The following is a 12,493-nucleotide window of genomic DNA, read 5'->3' on the forward strand; positions in this document are numbered from 1 at the left end:
AAGAGACTCAAAGGGGCTTACAAACTCCTTTCCCTTCTTTTCCCCACAACAGACACCTTTTGAGTAGTTGGGGCTGAAAGAGTTTTGAGAGAACTGTAACTAGTCCAAGGCCACCCAGCAGGCTTCATGTGGAGGAGTGGGAAATCAAACCCAATTCACCAGATAAGACTCTGCCACTCCGGAAATGCAGCTTCCTCATCACCTAGTGAACCATCCTCCAGACTAATTTGGACACCCAAGCTGGTCTTAGCCACTCAAAACTTACTTAGTTCCCCTAGCTTAGCCACCCTTAAATGCTCTGCCCTCGCTGCAGATTCCCCCCAGGAGACAATTACTAGGTTTGAAGACCTTAAACAAATTGTGGATGGTGTTTTGATGTCCACTGTGGGGAAACCCAGCAAAAACAGAAAGGCCCTTTCCGCACGGGCCAAAAACGACGGCCTGGGGGCGGTAAAAACGCCGCCCCCAGGCTGCCGTTCGCACAGGCGGCGCTGCTGCATGCCGCGGCGGCACCGACCTGTTCACGCTCCCCCTCCCCCAGGGCGGCGTCAGGCCGCGCTAAACAACAACACCCAAAGGGTTGATTTATTTGAGGGGAAAGCGTCTTCCCGGCGGCGCGGTGCATGGGAAAGGGAAGGGGGGAAGAGGCGGCTCCATACGCTTTGGGTGGTCTGCCGGCCTCTGGGAGGCCGTCCGCATGCCTGCATCACGAGCGGCCTCCGCCTCCAACCGGCGGAATTCCTGCCGTCGATGGAAGCGCCCTTACTGCGACGTCGCAGGAAGCGGCCGAAGGGAGCGTCTTACGGTTTGACAGAGTGCCTGGAGCGCAGCAGTCAGATTAATGCTGCTTAAACTGGAACTTTGGGGCTTCCTGGAGGCGGGATCTCCTTATCTTCGCTAATAATTTGGCGGGAACAATTTTTTGCCAGTTAATTAGGAAGAACGAGGCCGGACATATCCCAACACTCAATGGGAACTCCACTCTGCAGTAACTTCCAACAACTCCAAGCTACTCTGGGCTATCCTAAACAATTTTAATCAAAGCAAGCCTCCTACCCCTATCTGTATTACCCCTGATACTTGGCATAACTATTTTATCAAACTTTTTAATTATGATATTTTAAGTAACAGATCTCCTTCACCTATCCCTTTAGATTTGCCTAGCTGGCCTCCTGTCTCAACTCAAGAAGTAGTTGAGCTGTTAGAGGACCTCAAACGAAGGAAACCCCCTGGACCTGATTTTATACTCCCAGAGATTCTAAAATTTAATACTGATTAGTGGGCCTCTATCCTGGCAACTTTTTTACCCGAGTAAACAACTCAGGTATGGGTGCTGTGTGATCCTCTGAAGATGCCAGCCACAGATGCAGGCGAAACGTCAGGAGAGAATGCTGCTAGAACACAGCCATACAGCCCGGAAACCACACAGCACCCAAGTGATTCCGGCCGTGAAAGCCTTCGACAATACATCAAACTCAGGTATGCTCCCCAAGTCTTGGCTGTCTTCAACTGTTTCCCATTCATAAAAAGGGAAGTCATTTAGAGCCTGCCAATTTCCGCCCCATCAGCCTTATCTCAGTAATAGGGAAGATTTATGCTAAATTGTTACTGAAGAAACTTCAGTCATGGCTCTCCCATTCCGGTGCAGTGGGGGCTGAACAAATAGGCTTTTGTAAAGGGAAATCCCCTCTGGACCATTCCTTGGTGCTATTACACCTAGCCAGTAAACACTCAATTTATGCACATAACAAACTCTACTCTGCCTTTATTGATTTAAAGGCTGCTTTTGACTCTTTGCCGAGAGCCCTACTCTGGGCAAAACTGGCTGTCCTCACCATTGATGCCAGACTCCTTTTCTTGATTAGGCAACTGCGCACAAATACCAGTTGCCGGATCAAGTGCTCCCATGAAGGCCTTTTGACAGACATATTTCCAGAGGGCTGCGTCCTGGCCCCCGCTCACTCACCTCTGCCTCTTCTCCATTTGGTCCACATTCTATTTGAAGTAAGGGCCCGAGACCTGCATGCAGTACTCCAGATGTGGTCTGACCAATGCGGTGTACAGTTGTAGTATGACATCTACAATCTGGGAAACATGCAGTTTTACCATCTTTGTGGCCTGAGAAATGTCGCTGTTTGTTTTCTTGTCCTTGACAGAAGCCCAAGTGTCTGTACTTAGTTCACCTTGCTGGGCCTAGTACTACAGGCTCATTTTGAAATCTGCTTCATTGTGTTTCCCTGAGGACTCATAGAAAAAGATAGTGAACTTCATTTTTAGGAGTTTGAAGAAGGGACTTTCTGCTATTGGACTCTGCTACTTGACATTTTTTTATTTCATTTTTAAAAATTAATAATATTTCATTTTTTAAAATTAATAAAAATTAATAACCCATTCCCTGACTGGAGTTGGGCTCAGGGTGGCTTACAAATTAAAATATTAGATAGTACAATAAAACTTTGCAATAAAACCAGTAACAATGCTAAAACCTAAACTTAAGAATCCACAGATGGCGAGCATCAAAGGAAACACTAGAATATAAGGGAATTTCCATGATGTCCTCTGTTAAAACTGAATTAATGAATGATATTGATTGATTCTGGACTAAACATTTAGTGTGGAAGAAATTATTGTCTCTTAAATGAAAGTTTGGTGGCTACCATAGTTTATAAATCAGTGTGGTATGTAAAACAGTGAACACATTTTAAAGCCCTGCAACCCAATTGCACAGGCCATCCTGATGACCCTGAACAGTAAATCACTATTACTAATAAACACCTATCTACCTCCAACAGATTCGGACATTGACCTTAATATGCAATGGAATCAGCTCACAGACTATATCAACACTATGGAGCTGAAAATTCCAAACAATCTTTTCCTTATAATGGGCGATCTAAATGCTAGAATAGGCCTTGATGCTGCCTCGCATTCAGCCCAGGAAGAGGAAAGTAACAACTTAATGTTGTACAACCAAGGAAACATCAGAGACACCAAGACTAATAAAGGAGGTAAGCTACTAATTGACTTTTGCCAATCTCAAAATAAAATAATTCTCAACGGGTCAAATAAATTCCCCAATTCAGGAGGCTATACGTACATCTCCACCAGGGGATGCAGCACCATTGATTTTGGCCTTTGCTCCCCTGAAACCATGGATCATATTCATACCTTTGACATAGATAACCGAACAGAGAGTGATCACCTGCCACTAGTCATAGAATTCCAGAAGTTGAGACCAAATACTTTTTCCAACACTGAAACAACCAACAAAACAGATAGAGTGACTTATAAGAGGATCTACTGGACTACCAATACAGCTAATTCCCTGGCAATGCTTCTAAAATCAACGGCCTTCTCAGATATGAAAGAAGCAATAATTAATAATGACAACTCCCTTGTGATGGATTATTTTACCAAAATTTCTACCGAACTATTCACCTTGGCCCGACCCGCTCTTGTAAAGACGGGAGCTGGTTGGTTCGACGATGAATGTATTCAATCCAAAAGGCGTCTTCGAAAAGACTTTAAGAATTTTCTTAACCCTAATCATCATCTTACCCTGGCTTCTTATAAGGAATCAAAACAACTTCACCAACAAATCATTAAGGAAAAGAAAAAACTTCATCAAACCAAACAATGGCATATACTTCATGAAGCCCTGAATTCCAACAACAGCAAGAAATTCTGGTCAATTGTAAATGGCACTAGTAATCAAAATCACACAACAACTATCACTGAACAGCAATGGATACAGCATTACTCAACCCTCTTAACCGAACCCAGCAATTTCATTGAAGTGCAAAGCGAACCACAATTAACGGATCTCCCAATGTGGACCCCACCAGAGACAAATGTACTATCGACTATTATAAAAAGTCTCAAGAAAAATAAGACGCCTGGATTGGACGGGATTCCCAGTGAAGTCCTGTCTGAACACACTGAATGGTGGACCCCAATTTTGGTTAAATTGTTCACTTACATTGACCAATACGGTTCAATTCCGGAGACGTGGTTATCATCAATAATAATACCAATCCACAAAAAAGGACCTACCAACGATCCTGGAAACTTTCGACCAATTAGCCTCCTGTCCATTATTGGGAAGGTTTATACTAAATACCTCGAAAGTAAGTTAAAAACATGGATGACTGAAAACAACATCACAGGCCCTGAACAAGCTGGGTTTAAATCTGGAAAATCTACCATGGATCATTGCCTAACCCTCTACACTCTGGCAAACAAATATCAATCCAAGGGTCAAGGGAAATTATATGCAGCCTTTTTAGATCTGAGTAGTGCATTTGATACAATTTCTAGAAGTATCCTATGGTCAAAATTAACTTATCTCCAAATGGAGCCACGATTACTTATGCTTATTCGTAAACTATATAGCAACACCACTTGTCAGGTCAAATTAGATCAAACTGGTACACTATCTGGAAAAATTCCAATCACCAGAGGGGTCAGACAGGGATGCGTATTGGCACCTCATCTCTTTAACATCTACATAAACGATCTTCAAAACCACCTTAGCAAAGTCAATGGCCATCCTCCTAAAATTGGACAATGTCCCGTTCCACTCCTTCTCTATGCTGACGATGCTGTTATTTTATCCCAAACATCCATTGGACTCAAAAGATATCTAAGAGCTTTTTTTGACTACTGTGATCTCAACAAACTAAAACTAAACAGTGAGAAGTCAAAAATAATCGTATTTTCCAAAAACTGGCGTCCTCTTTCCTGGAAAATCAACAATATTGAGATCAAGCAGGTACAATCCTTTAAATATTTAGGGATCACTTTTCAATACAATCTAAAATGGTCCCTTCATAGATCCTGCTTAATCTCATCAACCAGACGTACCATGTCTGGCATAATCCAATTTTACTACGGAAAAGGAAACCAATCAGTAAAAGCCGTATTAAAAATTTTCCAAGCAAAGTTGTTGCCTAAAATCCTCTACGGCATCCCAATTTGGATAAGCGATTTCCAACGTGATGTTGAACAAATCCAAGCATATTTTCTGAGAAGGATTTTGGGAGTCCCGAATAGTGTCACCTATCCAACTTTATGTCTCGAAGTTGGCCTCTCATATGTGGAAACAGAAGCTTGGATTGCCACCATAAAGTATTGGCTCAAAATACATTTTAGATCACTTGCAGGTGATATAAACTCAAACCTTTTTAAAGACAATTTTCAATTCTACTGGTTCAAAGTCATTGAGAACAAAATCAGAACCATAGGATTTGATTTGGACAATGTTGGGACTGATAGTGAACTGCATATTTTCAATCAGATCCGCGAAAGACTGAGGGATCTGGAACATCATTGTTTCTATCCAACAAAGGCGGCTGTATGCTCTCCCCGCTCCCTCGGAATACAACCAAGTTACAGAGCAAGAGCTAAATATCTCTCATCTCTGTTATCCATCAACCAACGTCGTGCATTCATGCTAGCACGCCTCAATATTTTCCCATCAGCGGAAACCTCAGGGAGATACCTCCAGATCCCTAAACATCAGAGACTATGCCGTTGCGGATGTGGATCTATAGAAACCATAACCCATATTCTTCTGGAATGCTGTCTTCACAGTAACCTGCGCATGATTTTAATTCACCCTCTGCTGCTTCCAAGACTTGAGCACTCCAAGTTCCAGGCCACTCGCTTTCTGCTAAGTGACTGTAATCCATCGATCACCTTGGCAGTGGCTAAATTCTTGGAAAGCATTTTAAATACCCATATTTAAATGTTTTAAAAGTTTTCTCTTTTAAATGTTTTAAAAGTTTTCTCTTTTCTCTTTTAAATGGAAATAATTTGTATGCCATTAAAGGTTAAAATGAAATGAAATGAACACATTTTAAATCATAGAGTGCTATATCAAATGAATGAAGAAAAAACAAACAAGTGCTTGTGGACTGGGTTGTAAGATGTGAGGACACAGATTAGTGTAAGGGTATGTGAGTAGTAGGTGTCGACTAATTCAATTGTTGCCAGAATTGTGGTGGATGGGGGAGAATTGATGGAAATGTATGTATGCAGAAACTGTGACTTAAGCTGTTATACCAATTATTGCCTCTCCTGGTCAACTCCTTGCCACAGTTAGCCACACTCTTATCAAAGATAAAGTAACGCAAGTCACTGTATGCAAGGGCTGCCTTTGAAGACTGTTTTGGAAATATCAGCCAGTACAGAACACGACAGCCAGAATGTTTAGCCAGGACTTGTTGATCTGAGTGTATTTGTTGATATTAAGACCTTTACTGAAATCCAATCTATTTCTGTGTGCAATTCATAGTTCTTCTTTTGTTCTATAAAGTTTTTAAACAGCCAAACACCTTGGTACTTTGAGACTGCTTTCTACACTATAAACCCACCGGTTTATATAAACTCATCCTTGGAAGCCCTAATTTGTATTCAGTGGTTAGGTGGATGGTAGCCTGTTTATGAGATGCCCTCTCCATAGAGACATTCACTCTCTTACAGTTTTGACACTGCTTAAAATAATTCTTACAGGCTTTTGATGGTTTGTGCCGTTTATGCTGTTGTTTGGACTTTATATTGCTTTTATGGTATTCTGGATTTCTTTTAAAATCAGTTATTTATTAGTAGTTGGAGGCCTATGAGCACAAAGAGCTCAGCAGAAGTAGCTCAGAAGTGGGATAACTGTTTGAGAGAGGGGTGCATGGATGCGCTTTGGAGATCTTGAGGTTTGTGGCCATGTGAAGATATTTGTTGAACTGAATGGCCCAAGTCAGAGTGGTTCCTCCGAAAGGTGTTAGAAAACACTCTCTGCTTTCTCTCCCAGATTTTGAGGGTAGCTATTTAACTACTGGTGGGGGGAAAGTGCCCTCATGTTGGGGTCCAATCAGTTTTCCTTCTGATAGGTTCTGGGATGAGGGCTGCAATTCAAAAACTTGTGGGAAATCTCATGTGTTTACCCAAATCCTTTTCCTCCAGAAAACCTGCCAAAGACAGTGGTGTAATCCATTCCTCTTCCAAGTAGGGAGAGCCGTTATTCAAGCAAACAAGGAGGTGTGGTGCAAAGCTGACGCAAATTACTCTCTGGTATCCACAACAACTCGATGACAACTCCTAGTGAAGTTTATGACAGCCAGATTTCTTTTTGTTCCTTCAAAATGAATATCTGACCACAGGTTTCTGCTGTAGATTCTTTTTAACAAAATGGAAATGCCAGTGACTCTCAAACATTTCACTGGATGAGAGAAGGTTCTCAGGTTTTTTTAAAATTTGTTGATTTACAACCTTATATTGATTTCCCAACTATTACTGCAGTTGCTTTGTAAAATCCCTGTTGTGTGTCACAGCTGACTTATGGCAACCTTGAAGAATTTTCAGGCCAAGAGACATCTGCCATTACTTGGCTCGGTGTCACTACTCTTGTGTTCCTTGAAGGTTGCCCATCCAAATACCAACCATGGCTGATCCTGCTTAGCTTCTGAGATCTAACGAGATCAGGCTAGCCTGGAGCTATCCAGGTTAGGGCTAAAATCCTTGCTTCTTTAAGCAAGTGCACCAGATTAGTCTAGCGAAGAGGTTAGAACAGCCATTCTCAACCAGGGTTCCCTGGTACCCTGGGGTGCCGTGAGCATGTCCCAGGGGTACCGCGGCAACACTATCGCCCCCCCCCCCATTTTTGTGGTGTCTCCCACTGGCGCCAGCAAGGACATGGAGCTGGCTCATGGGGCAGGGCCTGCCACAAGGTCAGCATCCACCCCCCCCTCAATGCTACCCTTCACCCTGGGAGGGGAAGGTGGGGGTGTGGCAAGCAGGGGCAATGGGAGGGGAAGGTGGAGGGTGGCGGCAGGGGTACCGTGAGATATGAAGAGTGAGGTCAAGGGTACCCTGACCTCGAAAAGGTTGGGAAACACTGGGTTAGAACATCAGACTAAGATCTGGGAGCCCCATGACTGAATCCCCACTGTGCCTTGGAGGCTTGTTGGGTGACTTTGGGCTAGGCACATGTACTCATTCTAACCAACTCACAGTATTGTTGTGAGGATAAAATGGAAGGGAGAAGAACAATGTAAGCCGTTGTTAGCCTCCATTGGGGAGAAGGTTGGAGTGTAAATGAAGTGAATAAACAAGCAGTTAATGTAAGGACGAACCTATACAAACTGATGAAACGCAGAGTGTTACCGCCAGGAAAATATGAAAAATATTTTCCTAAGCCTATCGCTAAACTACACTAGCTAAGGACCAGAGCAAAGAGACCGGTGTCATTCAAAAGTCTCCATAAGGCCTGGAAAGAATGTGTATATATGAATGTGCTAATGTTTCACATGGTTTTTCTTCTTGCTTTTATCCCTTTTTAATGTAAGCCCCTCAGTGTTGGATTTATTGTTTGCCTAATGTTTATGCTTATGTCAATCATACATTTTAACTACATTTTCCAATTGATTCAAGGTTTATTAATGTTAATTTAGGATGTTCTTGTTAGTGCTCTTTTATTATATTGTAAGTTCTGTAGGATTGCATCTAATGTTTACATTTGAAATGTTATTTTAGATATTTGTATCTGTTATTGAAGTAAGCAACAATGAAAGCTTGTAGCACAGCTGATATTACAAGACCCAAGGAAGTTGAGTCTTGGAATTCAGTTTGAGGCCAACACCTGGTAAGATCCTCTTTAGCTTAAAAAAACAAGACCCTTTTGGAATTACAGAATTGAGATCTGATAGCCTGAGCACCCCCACAGGTCCCAGCCGTTGAAGAACGTGCCAAGATCACCATTGGACCATTTGAACTTTCTTTTGTTGTGGGACTGAGGCAGGGGAGCCTCAGGACATAACTCAAGGAAGCAGCCCATCTGATAACCAGATACCTGGGTGCGTTAATAGCCTCACTCAGTTTTATGAATGGACACTCTTCACCCCTTTCTGCACTATAGTAAAGTCTCGCAGGAAGACGCCTGACAGCGAGATCTCATGGTCCCATTCACTAAGTTGTAACTGTATCTTTCTTTTTGTGTTGATGTTTCTTTATTGGTGCAAGGTAAGGGACCTGCCCCCTTACTCTCTTTTGATGTGTGTGTATAAAAGGTCCTGCGCTTGGCGGCGGCACGATTCCCCTGCCTGAGCTGTAGCAACCACTTCCGAATAAAATACTTTGCTTTTGAAGAACACCGGCTTCTTGCGCCTCACTACGTTGCCTGAGCTGAAATCACTTAATGTTACCCGAGCAGCAACGGTAACAAGAGGAGAATGGGGTTTTGCCTCTCCCTCTTTAATTATGCAAAAACAGAAAAGTGGAATTATTTACATTACTTTCTTTTTTACTTAGTGTCTAATTCAGTGCACCGTATCCAATAGTTTTGGACCACGCAAGAGCATTTCCACTGATGGTGAAGGTGCCTTGAAAACTATGGGGTCAAGATACAAACAAACACAGCCATTGCCTGCTGTGTAGCTGGTCACCCATCCAAGTAGTAACAAGGGCCAACCCTGCTTAGCTAGATCTGATGATAATGGGCTAGCTTGGGCCATCCAGGTCAGAATGCAGAAGGTGAGGCAGGAGAGGCTATCTGCAACTGTCATGCTAATCACTAATTTGACAAAAGCTCATGATAACTTGCGTATTGGCATAGTAAGCACTTCATGTTTCTTTATCATACACATACATATTTCTTTCTGAAATCAGAACCTACCTCCTCAGTACAGTTCCAGCTAGACAGGTGGTGCCCCAAGGAATTTGCAACAGACGTTTTGGCAGCAAAGCTGCATACAAAGCTCTGTAGCACAATGGCTTGCTCTTGCAAATCTCCAGAGTTCCCAGGGACTGTCCCACCAATCATCTTGCAAAAGAACCTCTGTATAATTTCAATTGAGATCTGTAAGGCCCTGTTGCTCAAATCTGGGAAATGGGACTTCATTATGAAAGGAATGAACTACCAGATTCCTTGATTACAAGGTGATACTGAATATGGGTTTATGTTTTATTTTGTGGACTCTCCAAATTTAGTTTACAATTCTGCTAATTGCATGACTTTCTGTTTGCATTAGTTGTTTTCTACTTCATCGTGTCTCTATAAACGCTGCTTCGTGCTATTTAAGTTGGAAGTTTCCTGTCTTCCAGAGGCCAAATTTTTCACTTGTGGAGGATATCCAGAAAGGAGTCCTGTGATACCTTAATGACTTGAATGGGTTTATTATTGCAGAACCTGTAAGTGGCAAGATCTCTGAAGTGGTCCAGGAAATATTTTGGTACACTAACTGTGTTAGCTGTGTGGCATATCCAAGCCTCCTGTTAGGTTTGCTTTTTTATATATTGTTTTCCTACATCACATTGGTCCCTTTTGGCTGAGTATTTTATTATGTGTGATGTGAGGGTATAAGTGAGAGACCTAATCCCATCAGTAATGTCACCTGGCTTGTGATTCACTTAGCATGGTTCCTGTTATTTGCCTTGTGAATTTAGCCTCAAGACCTCTGGTCCAGTTTATTTTTGCAGTAGCAGATTTAACACAGCTAAATAATTTTAGATGTTAATTTTCAAAAACTATAGTTGTGTTCTGCAATGAAATAGACGGTACAGAAGCTTTGCCACAATACATTTATTTAGAGCGCTGTACTGTGTGTGTGTGAGGTGTTAAAGAAATTTTTAACAGCTTCTCTTGGCTGTGTAGGGGTTTTTTTCTTGTCAACCTCAGTGGTTGGACCTAATGGTATTGAAATTGTAATGGTATTGTTGGGGATCCAGTCTTAGGAACTAACCTTTATCTTAAGTGGCTTTTCTGTCAGATGATGAGCCACTTCAGTTGGAAGAAACCTATCCCACCATTTCAAGGTGCTAAATTTGAGATCCCTCTTGCCTAGGCTAAAATATGTAGTTCTGTCCTGCTTCTACGCTTTGACAGCGCATCTCCATCCTTCAGTGGCAAATGTAATCTAATCTCATCAAAGTCTCTCACCTAAAAAGAACTGAAATGTTGTGAGATTACATGCAGGAATACTTGTCCATATCAACAACAACCACCTTTATTAGGCATTTAAAATAAGCTCTAGAGCTTTACCAGACATTTATGAAGTACAAATCAAGAGTACATTCAAAACGCAGACAGAAAGATTGTATAAAGCAGTATATATTACTTAGATAGTTCTGTCACTTGCAAAAGAAATTTTGCTACTTTTTCCAAGAGCATGTATTGTTTAACAGAAGCTCCACAACAGAACTGTCAGAGTCTCTTTCAGATTTGTCTAGGGCCAGCCTGGGAGAGAAATTCCTAATGCCCACATATCCAGGACAGTCAAGAATAATGTGAGCAAGAGTGTGTAACAGACTTCCCTCTGTGATACACCTCTGAAGATGCCAGCCACAGATGCAGGTGAAACGTTAGGAACAAGATCCACTAGACCACGGCCAGACAGCCTAGAAAACCCACCAGAATCAGGCCGTGAAAGCCTTTGACAATACAATTTTTAAACATTGGTTCTCCAATCTCACAGAACTATTTCAGGTAGCCGGAGAGGTTCATTAAATGGTGGAAAAAACAAAAGCAGAGGTGAAAAAATGATGCAGAAGGCTCTGGCAACATGTATGCTGTTGTTGTTTTCTAATAGATCAACAATACTTCCATTTTATCTGCTTTGGAGAGCACTGAAGGAAGCCATTGGAGGAAGACTACATTCCTCCATTTATTTATTTATTTCTTCGATTTTTATACCGCCCGATCCCCAAAGTCTTTTGCCTGTTCTGATGGAGTGGTGAATAGACAGATTACATCCTGTAGCCACTGAATAACAATGGCTGTTTGGGCCTCTGTTACCTCTAGATACTGCTTGGCCTAAAGGCAGGGCTGGTTTACACATGCAGCTGGACCTGGTGGTAGAATAAGACTTTGGGCTGCAGAGCTGGAATTGCATTTTTCCCTGTAAGTGGAAAGCTAGCATTTCTTGTAGGAGTTGGGCTTGCACTTGGACGCAATACTCTTTTTCCTTTTCCTGCGGGAAGGTTTTAGGGGTTGAATGTTGACTGATGCCTGGCTTTTTCCTCCCTGCAGTGTCAAAGACGAATCTACCACTTCTGAATTGCACCACCACTTTTTGCAGCTTCTGGACACCAGGCCCTTTCCTCCCACTATGCCAGGGCCAGTAGCTCACCATTACATTTCACTATTACACTTACGCGCAACGGTAAATGCAGGCGATCGCAGCAACCGCCCAAACACCGTTGCCATAACAACAGAGGCAGCAGCCACACCCGTCCCACACCGATCTGCGCGTCACTTCCGGTCCCTTGCCCGGCTCCTCCTCTTTGCCACGCGACTTTCTTCGTACAGACAAGGACCTTTTTTGTCAGCCCCGCCTCCTCCCCTGGCGCTGAGCCAATGCCGTTGCGTGGCTCGGACGTGTCATGCCCCGCCCTCCTGCTCTTGCTCTTACCCTCCATCAAGGAGAAAACGCCCTGGGGCATAAAATGCCCCGCCTGCAATGCCGCTATTGGTCGACTTGAGCTGCGACAGGCGGGGCTTGCTGAG

Source organism: Sphaerodactylus townsendi, linkage group LG05, assembly GCF_021028975.2.
Source record: "Sphaerodactylus townsendi isolate TG3544 linkage group LG05, MPM_Stown_v2.3, whole genome shotgun sequence".
Classification (NCBI taxonomy): domain Eukaryota; kingdom Metazoa; phylum Chordata; class Lepidosauria; order Squamata; family Sphaerodactylidae; genus Sphaerodactylus; species Sphaerodactylus townsendi.